Raw genomic sequence first — 12,505 nt, forward strand, 5'->3', positions numbered from 1 at the left:
CCACCTGCGCCCCGTGTCTGGGTGGTCCCCGCCGGCCCTCCAGTCCGGCCGCCCCAGGCTCAGGCTCCCTGGTGTGTCCTCCATCCCTGTGTGGGGTCCACACCACACCCTCCATGCTGCATCCCCGTCCCTCCAAAGCAGTGAGTCTGAGACATGACTCGTCCCGGGCTGCCTTTCGGGTACCGCCGTCAGTCGCGTGCCTTCACCCTCCAAACACTGTCCGACTCTGGGGTGTCTGTCTGACTGCTCCCTCCCTCTGCAGGCCCACGCGGCTCACTTCACTTGGATTTCTGCAGTGGAATCCTGAGGGGCCCGCCTGATCCAGGCTTTCCTTGCAAAGTGCCTGAACACTGCCGCCATATGCTCAGATATGCCGTCCTCCTATTCAAGAGTCTTAGGTACACATTCCTGAGCAGAAGACTCAAAGCTCCTGTCACAGGGTCCCAGCCCACTCACCAGGCACACTTCGTGGCTCCTCGCATGCCTAACAGCCCGAGCAGCCGTGTCCCCTGTCGGAGGCAGGTCTCGCTGCCCTGTGTCCACAGTCCCTTCTACTTTGAGCCCTACCTGCCCAGTTGGTCTCATCTAAGTCCCTGTCGAGTCCCTCTGAAAAGTTGCTCCTCAGATGCTACCATCCTTAGCAACTTTCTCCTTAAACAGATTATGCCTCAATCCTGACATGAGCCATGTCTTGGGTTGTATGCGTGTGTCTACCCTCGGCACGAGCAAACAGGTCTGTGTCGCTCTGCTGTACATGTCCCAGCCGTGTGTGTGTGTCTGCCCTCGGCACCAGGAGGCAGGTCTGTGCTGCTCTCCCCGTGTGTGAGGGCACGCCTGGGCCTGTCCGGGGCACCGCTGAGATCCCGGGCCGAGGGCCAGGCACGGCTTCTAAGGGCAAGCTGCCGAAGGGCAGGCTCCTCCTGGAGCACCCTCGGGCTGGGCTCTGCGTCCAGTGAGTGCTCACACACTTGCTGGAGTGAAGACGGTAAAACAGGTTTGCTCTATAAAGGAAGCCATTGTTTGCAAAGCAAGACAAAACACGGGCTTTTCCTCTGTGGCTTCGGGAAGGGAGTCTGCTGTGTTCGGTGTGTGACGTGTGCCCGGTTTTCTGTCACCCTTTAGGCATCGGCACACGAGAACAAGACGGGCGGGCGGGGGGCTACGGCGGGTGCAAAGACACGTCCCCTTTGGCCCCCGGCAGAGAGTTGGGAGCCGGGCCCCCCGCCCGGGCTCCACGGCCCTACAGAGACTGCGACCACCCGCTGCCTCTGCTGTGCTCCGTGCTCCCCGCTGCCCTCCTGCTCTAACCAAGCCTTTCTTTCCAGAGCAAGTTGAGATAGAATAAGAAACACATGTCCACTAGACAACCTCAGAAAGCAAAACAAAGCAAAACTCATCCAAAATAAAGCTTAAATGTTGATGAAAGGAACTCTCTTTGCTAGGCTGCAAAGGACTATTTCTACCAGTGACTGACAACCCTCCCCCACTAAATTTTACAAACTTTTCTCTGGAAAAACCATGTTGAATGTCTCCTGCTTCTCTGCGAACAATTGAAGGGGCTGATGTTACAAGGTTAAGGGCAGAGGCTCAGTCTGCAGAAGAATTTCCCTCGTAAAAAAAAAAAAAAAAAACCCACGTTATGGAAGCGGTTAATCCCTGTAACGAAAAGGAGGAATGTTTCCCATCCCAGGGAAACGTGACCCATGGACAAGCGGTGGTGCGGAGCCCAGCTCACCAAGCACCCCCCAGGCCCGCACTTCCTACGGCCCTTTCCCTTGGCTGAGCTCTCCCTGGGCCTGCTACATGCGTGGTCCGGCCGAGTCACCACCCTGGCTCCACCCTGGGAAGCTCAACTTCAGACACTGCCCCCTCATCACCAGCCTGTGCTGGCCTCCTTCTCCTTTGCAGGGGATTTCTCAGGCTGCTGGAGGTTCTGTCGTGGGGGCAGGGTGAGAAGAGAGGACGGGGCGGCCCAGAGGGATGGAGCTGGACGCTCTTTCTGGCTCCGAGTTCCAGCCCCTCGCGCAGTAATCAAAACTATTGGAAACATCTGCGCCCTTGACAGGGCCTGAGAAATAAAAATCAAGCCTGTTCTGACAAAGAACTGCATACTGAGTCAAAATTTTTTTTCAAAGGCTTTAGGGAACTTAGTAACAAAATCTAGTATCAGAAGAATATTTTCAAACAGTGCTAGAATTATCGTCAAAAAAAAGAAAATCATATCTTCTCGGCACTGCCCCTAAGAATAAGCTGAGTTTTCCCATAAGAATCGCCTGCATGAATTTATAAGAGGATTAAATGGACATTTTCTAGTCCAGAGAAGAGACAACCCGTGAATTTCTGTCTCAGTGTTCACGTTTGAATGTTTTAAACTTATTCCAAAGCTCGTCTTTAAAACCAGGCTTGTTAATTTAAAAAAACAAACAAACAAAACAAAAACTTTTTTTTGTATGAAAGACTTAAAATAACTATTTTGAAGTATCAATGCAAGTCATTACAGCCTTTCAAGTAGAATTAAACTCCTAGTAAGAAAAAGTTTAGGCTATATATTATACATAATTATATATATATATTACATCATTAACAGGTCTTTCTTTACCAGTGATATTTCTACCCCTAGTGACATAATTTCATCACTATGTTGAAGGAGTTACCATTCCATTTATCTAGTTTAGAAATTCACTTTTCCTTTTCAACCACATTTTGGAAAGTTTTCACCTTATCTTTTTCATATCTATATATTTTACGGACCTGTATCATGGGCTCCTTACCACACGCAGTTTAGGATTGTAATTTATGAAAATCTCAATCCCCATGGCATATGGTAACTCTTGTGAAATTCTCATTAAAAGATATTTTTCCCCACTATTTCTGCTTTTCACCTTAAAAAAATTACATGTGATGATTAAAAAGCCTGGTAGTAAAATGGTCTTAATTGGAGCAAGGGCCCGCAGATACTTTATAATGAAATGCCTCCTCCAAGACCACCTGTGTCCCTCTGAAAGGGCGGCCAGGGGAACTCCAAGGACCCAGATGCATGCACACTTGGCAGAATCAAACCAGAATCCCTTTGCCTGAATTCTCTCAATGACCGAAAATGAATAAGCTGCTGCTGTTTCACCCAAAAGGAAGAAACACTTGCAGCGTCCCGGGGACCGAACCCAGGACTCCTGCACTGCAGGCGGATTCTTTACCCTGTGCTGCAGGCACGCAAACCTTCCACAACCGCCACACAGAACAGAATTGACTTTTTACGTTTTCTGGAGAAACCATGATTTTCCTTCACCTGAACCCAGGCAAGGACTAACTGAAGCGGAGCCGTGGCTGGGGGCTTCTCGCCCGCCCGTTGGGCTCCAGCAGCCCCTCCCTAGAGCTCTGCAATGAGGCATGTTTGTATTCCAAGAATGCACAGCTTGGGAGGACAACAGCCAGCACCTGGCTCGAATAACCAGCTCCCAGGTGAGTTGTGGGCCAGGCTCCGCCAGAGGAAGAGGGGCTCTTGACTCACGCGAGGATGGTGTAGCCCTTGCTGCAAGTGAACCTGCTTCCAGAACCTCAGACTGGCTGCAGGTGGATGTCGGACCAAATTTCTGAGAGCGCTTCAGGAGGAGGAGGGATGCAGGCTAATAAAAGCCACCTCCCCTCCAGGGCAGAGTGTACAACCCGCAAAGTCACATCCTCCAGCCCAGTACAACGCGGGCGCTTAGAAACCACACTAAGGGTCTTGCGGTTCTGCAGGAGACTCACACAGAGCAGAAAGTGGTCCCTCGGCTGAAGGGGATTGGAAAGGATGGCTCCATCACGGTTACAAGAGACAGGCCACACCGGCACCCAGAACAACCCCCTCAGGACACGCATTACCCAGCCTCTCATTCACCCAGCAGCTTGCTCCCTGGGCCACTTGGTGGAGGCCTGAGGCTTGGACTTATCAGAGGCCATCCTAACCACGTGGCCACCAGGCCCCCTTGCTCACCCCAACCCCAAGGCCAAGTTCACAGGACAAGCCGTCACAAAACCTGCTGCTGGGTTTCCAAGAGGACCACTGTAAGCCTCTCGCACATCCAGGTGAAAAAAAGAAATGTGCGAGAACTGAAAAATGCAAGATGGCAAAAATGCTGTGTTTCTCACCACCCTCCCCCTGCCAAGAGAAAGAAGTGGGGAGAGGGGGAAGCAAAAAGAAAACAAAAAGAAATCTATGAGAAAAAGCTTTTCCCAAAGTAGCAGCTTACCAAATCCAACATTTTATTCAGGAAAGAAACTCTGGGTATAGTTTTTGTTTTTTTCAGGGAGGTTAGCCCTTTCCCCATTACTAACGAGATCACAAGCGGTTCTGACTTTAAAATAACTCTTGGAAGTCTTCCTTGACCGTGACACATGTGAGACGCAATGGACAGTTACGGTGTCAAGAAGCTCAAACTCCCCTGATGGTGCAGTGGCTAAGAGTCCGCCTGCCAACGCAGGAGACGTGGCTTCCATCCCCGGGCCAGGAAGGCCCCACATGCCTTGGGGCAACTAAGCCCATGTGCCACAACTACTGAGCCTGGGCTCTGGAGTCACAACGACTGAAACCCGAGCACCCGAGAGCCTGTTCTCTGCAACAAGAGAAGCCACTGAAATGAGAAACCCGGGCACTTGGTAACGAAGGATGGCCCCTGCTTGCCACAACTAGAGAAAGCCTGTGCAAAAGCAAGGAAAACCCAGCACAGCCAAAACTAAATGAATAAAAAGGTTAAAACAAAAGCATGCCAAGAAGTTCAACTGGAAAGATGTATTTGAAAAGGCAAACTTTAAGTGTGAAAAAGCCAGGCAAAGCAGAGAGAAGACAGCTCCCAGGTTCCAGGCCTCTGGGCTCTGAGCTCTGCAGAAGCTGGGTCCATGCCACACTTGCCCTCACTCTGAACATGTCAGAACCAGAGGCACCGGACCGTGCTGGGCAGGTGCTGAGAGCTGAGCTGCGGGGCAGGACTAAACAGCTTCGTTGACTGAAAAGCGGGAAAAGGAAGGAAAGTCAGGAAGCAGACAGCTGGACCCACGTGTACTACTTTCAGTCACAGGCCTGGAAAGCAAGACCACGGGTAGGACAAGGGAGCCCAGAGGCGCCTGCTTGCTGTGTTTGCTGAGTGAGCAGCACTTATCCACAAACATTCATTTGAAAGGCCTCTTTCTTTATCCCCTGAAAAACTAAGGCATGGCAGGCAGGTAACCAGCTGACTGGTCCCTCCCACAAAAGAACAGGCAGAATAAACCTTTCGCCTCAAGCTGGAATCAAAGATGGGCCACCGTCGTCAACAGTGACTCTGATGGGCACCATAACCTTTACGTTGAAAAGCACTTCTTGATCCGCCACTGTTTTTTGAAATACTTCTGTTGCCGTTATGCTTGAAGTTGTACTTTTGAAAAAAATCTGCCTTTTCTTAGAACTGAGGCACTCTACCCTAGCGTGGGGGGAACTTTGTTTTTCTGATTGAGTAACTTAAGTCAGCAAAGACTGCATTCATTTTGTGTCTTTATGGGCACACTTAAGAAACTTGTTAAAAATTATAAAAAGCCACCATCACTTGGAAAGATAGAAGGAACCAATGCCAGGTGCCACCTTCGCCAGGCTGCTGGCGGGGAGGGTGTCCCCTGCTTGTTCCTGCAGGGCAGCACCTGGCCTGGGCCGCACAGGGGGTGATGGCCTCATGCCTGGGAATGCACGGATCAACCTCATGAAGAGCACGGAGTCATCACCCTACATGTGTGCACTTGATGTGGTAGGACTGAAGAAGTGGTTGGGAAAACGTCTCAAGCGAGACTCTCCCCTTCTTCAGAGGCTGCCCATTCGGTATGTGGTCAGTGTTTACTGCTGAGACACCAAGATGCGAAGTCCAGGTGCTAAATCTCAGCAGTTTACCTTTAGCACAGCTTCGAGCTTCCAACGAACACAGCTTCTAAATCCACTGCAATCGAGAGTGCTCAGCTAATGGATAAGGAAGTTGTGGTACAAATACACAATGGGATATTACTCAGCTATAAAAAGGAATGCATTTGAGTCAGTTCTAATGAGGTGGATGAACCTAGAGCCTGTCATACAGAGTGAAGTCAGTCAGGAAGAGAAAGACAAATATCATATATTAACACATACATATGGAGTCTAGACGGAGAAGGCAATGGCAACCCACTCCAGTACTCTTGCCTGGAAAATCCCATGGACGGAGAAGCCTGGTAGGCTGCAGTCCATGGGGTCGCTAAGAGTGGGGCACGACTGAGCGACTTCACTTTCATGCATTGGAGAAGGAAATGGCAACCCACTCCAGTATTCCTGCCTGGAGAATCCCAGGGACAGAGGAGCCTAGTGGGCTGCCGTCTATGGGGTCGCACAGAGTCGGACACGATTGAAGCGACTTAGCAGCAGCAGCATGGAGTCTAGAGGGCTTCCCCAGTGGCTCAGAGGTAAAGAATCAGCCTTCGGTGCAGGAGTTGGAGGAGATGCAAGTTTGATCCCTGGGTCAGGGAAGATCCCCTGGAGGAGGAAATGCAACCCACTCCAGTATTTGTGCCTGGAGAATCTCATGAACAGAGGAGTCTGGCGGGCTACAGTCATAAGGTCGCAAAGAGTCAGACACGACTAAAGAGACTTGGCATGCACGCGTGGAGTGTAGAAAGACAGCACTGATGATCTGACTTGCAGGGCAGCAAAGGAGACACAGACATTTTGGACACAGTAAGGGAAGGAGAGGGTGGGATGATATGAGCAAATAGCACTGAAACATATACATGCCGTATGTAAAACAGATCCCCAGTAGAGGTTCAATGTATGATGAAGGGAACCCAGAGCCAGTTCTCTGTGACAGCCTAGAGGGGTGGGACGGGAGGGAGGTGGGGGGGCGGTTCCAGAGGGAGGGGACACATGTACACCTGATGCCGATTCACGTTGATGTACAGCAAAAATCATCACAATACAGTAATTATGCTCTAATTAAACATTAAAAAAAATAAAACAAAAAAGTGCTCCATAAGAGGCCGCTGTATAGCGACTGCAAGAGCAAATAATGAGTGGCTGAGAAGGAGGCGCTTTTTCAAATGAAGACACAGTCACAGCTAAAACCTATGCAGCACTCAGGACATGCAAGGCACTGTTCTACACGCACAGTTTTAGTACAGCCCTGGAGTGGGGAGCAGTATTGTCCGCTTTTACAGATGAGGAAACAGGTGCAGAGGCTGCTGAGAAGCAGAGCTCAGAGGCCTGGCTGGGGAGGCTCACCCTGCTCAGTCATGTCTGACTCTTTACAACCCCATGGACTGTAACCCGCCAGGCTCCTCGGTCCATGGAATTCTCCAGGCACGAATACTGGAGTGGGTTGCCATTTCCTTCTCCAGGGAATCTTCCCTGACCCAGGGATTGAACCTGCGTCTCCTGCACTGCAGGCAGATCCTTTACCGTCTGAGCCACCAGGGAAGCCCAATCATCTGCTGCTGGTCATTAAAGACTTTGCTTATCCTACTCTTGTTACCGTCTGGGCAGAGTCAGGACTCTGATGCCTGGGAACTGAAACTATGTGCTGTCAATGGAAAGGCTTCCGGATGGAGTGACTCAATTTCATGCCTACGCGGGCAAACCTACAGGAGGCCCTGGGAGGTTCTGGCAAACCCAGCCCATGGGGCAGAATCTCTGAGTCAAGGCTGCCTCTTGCTTCTAGCAGCTTCGGGCAGAGGGGAGAGCATGAGCTTAAGAGGATTGGCACATAGGCCAGGGATGTGACCAGTGAGGCTGAATGCAAGCTGGAGGCACTTCCTAAGTAGGCTGGACGCAGTTTTCCTTTCTTAAAAACATGAATCCAGCCACATTTTAAAACGTACTGGCATTAATTACTTTACATGCTGCCGCAGTACTACAATCTGTGTAAACCTGTCCAAGTTCCTACAGTGGAGACTGTCGCTTCCCAGAGGTTCATTGACTTTTTAAACTGCATAAAATTTCATATCCCCAACGTAGCACTAAATACACTTCATGAAAAATAACTGAAACCGTTTATTTTTCTAAATGTGTGGACTTACACATTCACATCCCAAGCTTAGGGCAGAGCATGCCAAGTACCAATCTCAAGTGAATGTCTCGCTCATTACAAATAAGACCTGCATGGCCTTAGCCCTGAAGAAAGCTCACACCTGGCCTCTTGCTGGCCTGGGCCCCTTTCCCCCAGGCTGCCCTGGCTTGCCTTGGCTACTTTTTCCATCCCGACTTCAAGATGCTTTGTTCTATGCTGCTGCTGCTGCTAAGTCACTTCAGCCGTGTCCGACTCTGTGCGACCCCATAGACAGCAGCCCATCAGGCTCCTCCATCCCTGGCGTTCTCTAGGCAAGAACACTGGAGTGGGTTGCCATTTCGTTCTCCAATGCATGAAAGTGAAAAGTGAAAGTGAAGTCGCTCAGTCGTGCCCGACTACTAGCAACCCCATGGACTGCAGCCTACCAGGCTCCTCCATCCATGGGATTTTCCAGGCAAGAGTATTGGAGTGGGTTGCCATTGCCTTCTCCAGCTTTGTTCTATAGTAGCCTATATTTGACCCTCATATTTTTCTTTTTTCCTTATATATATACATTTTTGTTTTATGAAGCAATCCACAAGACTAATAAAGAGGACAGAAGGAAAAAAATATTAAAAGCTGCTTCTTTAATATGCTAAAAGTACTTAGCTTGTACTCAGCTTGAGTGTGAAATAACAGGGTGTAGAGTCGCCAGGTAATTAAATGCACATTTTGTTTCTGGCTCCCCACTCCACTGCTGGGTGGCCTGTGAGGGTCACCAGGCCTCCCTCGTCCCCTCGGTGCCCCGGAGGCTTTTCCTCCCTACCTCGGGGAGGCAAGCTCAGGACAAATGAGGTAAGAATCTGGCAAGCATCTGATGCCTTTGGAACCCAAATCATAATTTCATGAGATCGCTTTATCAGCACAATACCATTGAGATGAGCAGGAATCAGTGCTGAACTTACATCTGAGACAGAGAGATGGCCTATTTCAAAACCGACATTTCAAGGAAAGAAAGGTCCTCGTGGGGACCCGTGGTCTGCATCGGCTAACAGCATCCCCTGGAAAGCGGGGGTCTCCAGCAGCCCCTCCTTCACAGACTCATAACCTTCTGCGCCTCGTCTGAGAGTCACTACGGCACTGGGCAGATAACTTTTCCTCAAGAATTCTCCAAGAGGCCAAGTCAAAAACATCCCCCCACCCAGTTTCTGAAAGGGAACCAAACTCCATGATAACAACTAACTCATAACAGACATCGTAAATGAGGTCCAAGAGGCAGAATATGGTTAAGTAATTGTGCTTGCCAGATCTATCTGCCTCTGTCAGCAGAGGCTGTTTAAACTTGAAATATGGAGGGTGGGAAGAACCTCGATACATACGAAAAGTTAACTGCCTCAGAGATAAGAGGAGGGTTTTCTGGTTAAGCCCAGTTTAGCACAACAGCGCATTTTACAAACTGATGCAGAAAAGGAGGCCGTTTCCTAAATGTATCCCCCCAAGTCATGGACTGACCCTGAAATGTTCTATCGGAGAAGTACAGACAGGGAGATGGCTGCAAGAAGAAGGCGGAGAACATGTGTGCAGGCACATGTGTGTGTGGTTGCAGACACGGGCCGTGCCCTGTATGAGGCTCCAGGGGTGCGGCCCCTCCAAACCCCACACTCGGAAGCATCCACGCGGCTTGTTCTCCTCAGTGCAGAGCCCAGAGTGGAGGGAGACAAGCCCCTGCAGCTCCACGGCCCGAGGAGGACATGTCAGCCCTTTCACGTACTTCTGAGCCTACTGAAGACCTGTAGCCTCAATGAGGGGCATTAAATACACGCCACCTCCACTTCAGTCAACAGCTTTGGCGTGTCACTGCCCATGCTTCAGGGTCACGAGGACATTAGGCTGAGAATGAGGCCACCGCCTCCGCAGCCCTGGGGGCACGGGTGGAGGACTGACTACAGGCCGCCTCACAGAAGTGGCCCTGGGAGAGGGTGGGGGCTTCTGAGCCAAGGAAGGAAGTTCAGAGATTGGGTATGAGAGGCGGTAAACCAAAACTGGTGAATTGCCTTCAGGGATAAAATACTTAAGAGGCGGCTCTTTAATAATTCTAATACCCCAATAGATCCCCAGTGTAAAATGACTAATTTCTGCAAACCCATGCTTTTGTTGAGTGGTTGATTCCTTCCCTCTCATAAGGTACTAGAACTTGCTGCCTTAAAAGCAACAGTTCCTAGGATAATGCGCCTTATTTTTTCTACAGGAGCTGTGCAGGCTCGATTCTGAGTTCCTAGAACAAGTGAACAAGTTCCAAGCAGAACAAGTGAACCCTTCCTAACTCCAGGATGGAGCTTTATTTCTGAGGTAAACCTGTGGACTCCAGTCAACTGCAGGTCAGAGGACGGGGCCCCCGGTTTTGTGGGGGGCTAGAGGCATTGCCTGGTGCCGGGCAGCTGTACTTCAAAGTCGGGGGCTGGAGAACTAGGAGCCCCCCTTACCAGGTGCAGGGATTACTTCCGAACTCTCACCACCACCCATCCAGACAGAAACCACCAGAGAGAAACAAAGTTGCCTTTCTTCTAAAACCAATCTCTGGAAAACACCTTAACATCCTTTCCAAAAGGCAGAACTTTTTACACTTAGGTTTCTCTGGCAATTTCACTCAAATATCTTATTTTTAGAATAGACTTTACATACACACGTATATATGAATAGCTAGCCCCTTGTTTTTATAGAATCTTAGTTCCCGGTCCAGGGATTGAACCCACGCCCTCGGCAGGGAAAGCACTGCGTTGACACCGGGCCGCTAGGGAATTCCCTAAGGACACTTGCAAACTCAGATTAACACAGACCAGATCCATGAGAGAATGTCCGGTAAGACTGTGAGTTTGGGGCCTGGTGGGCCCCCAGCGGGGGTGTGATGATCAGTCAGCCTCGGGGGGTCTGTGAGTGGGTCTGGATGAAGGCGGCTGGTCCCCTCTGCATGAGCCTCGGTTATTTCGAACTTTTCCTTCAGGTGGAAGTCTTGTGCGACTATTTAGATAACCTAATTACCTCAATTTTTTTTTTTTTTTTTAAGAAAATACTCAGGATTACTCTAAAGAAAAATGCCCAAGTTCAATTTATTTTCTTAACCGCAAGACTACGGGTGGGGCTGCAGAGAGAGGCTATTAGGCACCCAATGCATGAACAGCTCATTTATCTTATTCCTCGTTATTACCACTGGCGAGAAATACTTGCTGAATGTAATACACTGAGCTGGGAACAAAATCAAATGAGACACTGTTTTTTTTTTGTTCTCCAATCCTGATACTCAAAGCAGTCTAAGTTCTGGGACTTATTACTTAGTGAAGTCAAAAAGGAGGTTGGGAAAGAGCTAATTACTCGAATTAGAAGGATTCTGAAAAAATGAAAGTGGTGAGGAAAACATTTTTAAACCTACTTACTTCTGTCCTGGAAACAACAGTCAATACCGTGAATTCTTCTGCAAAGCTGAGTGAGAAAACAGCCACGTCTGGGCCCCTGAGACCAGCTGCTGGGCTCTCTCCTCTGACAGCAGTCGCTCCCGAGAGACGGGAGGTCGGGGCGGGGAGTGGGCTGTCGCTGAGCGCAGACAGACCCTAGATCCTGGGACTAAGGACCCGCGTGGGGAAGTCCAGGGTCAAACAGGGAGAAACTACCTAGGAATCCTGAACCGATGGCAAGATCAAGGAAGCCCCCGAGTGAGTGAGTGGAAGTCGCTCAGTCGTGTCTGACTCTTTGCGACCCCATGGACTGTATGGTCCATGGAATCCTCTAGGCCTGAATACTGAAGAAGGCTTTCCCTTCCTCAGGTGATCTTCCCAACCCAGGGATCGAACCCAGATCTCCCACATTGCAGGCAGATTCTTTACCAGCTAAGCCACCAGGGGAGCCCAAGAATACTAGAGTGGGTAACCTATCCCCTTCTCCAGCGGATCTTCCCAACCCAGGAATCGAACCGGGGTCTCCTGCATTGCGGGCGGACTCTTTCCCAACTGAGCTATGAGGGAAGCCCAACGAAACTCCTACTTGCTGTTAAATAATTTGTTTCAAGAACCTGGTCTGGTCCTCTAGCAAGGGAACCAGGCAGGTGTTCCTCTTGGTAGGGACAGAGGCCTCTGTGGACACCGGCGCCCTCCGCTGGCTTTGCAGGGTCCTTTAGTCACCTGTGTATCACATAAGCCCAGGCGTCCAGCTTCTCCTATCGGTTTGTTTTGTAGGTTTATTGATTTTATCAAGACAGGATCATGGGACTCTGTAGGCCACTGCTGTAGAAGGTGAATCTAGACTTCTCTGATGCACATCAGACCCTCCCTCCTGGTGGTCAGCATGGGTGCAGGCCCAGCCTGGGGCCTCCTGGTGGTCAGTCCATGGTCACGCAAGGCCTCGCCCACCCTCTGCAGATGCCACTGCTCCTGCTTCAGTCAGAGCAGCCCCGCTTTTATGCACCAGGGCTCTGTGTAAGATGTAATGTCAGACAATAGGGTCTTCTG

The 12,505-nt window shown here is 50.1% G+C and overlaps 1 protein-coding gene across 9 annotated transcripts in view; it reads right to left on the reverse strand.

The window, feature by feature from the left end:
- Window positions 1-12,505, reverse strand: part of TRIO (trio Rho guanine nucleotide exchange factor) — a 362,508-nt gene that overhangs the window by 89,858 nt on the left and 260,145 nt on the right. The window lies entirely within an intron of this gene.

The sequence above is a fragment of the Bubalus bubalis genome, chromosome 19, assembly GCF_019923935.1.
Source record: "Bubalus bubalis isolate 160015118507 breed Murrah chromosome 19, NDDB_SH_1, whole genome shotgun sequence".
NCBI classification, from domain to species: domain Eukaryota; kingdom Metazoa; phylum Chordata; class Mammalia; order Artiodactyla; family Bovidae; genus Bubalus; species Bubalus bubalis.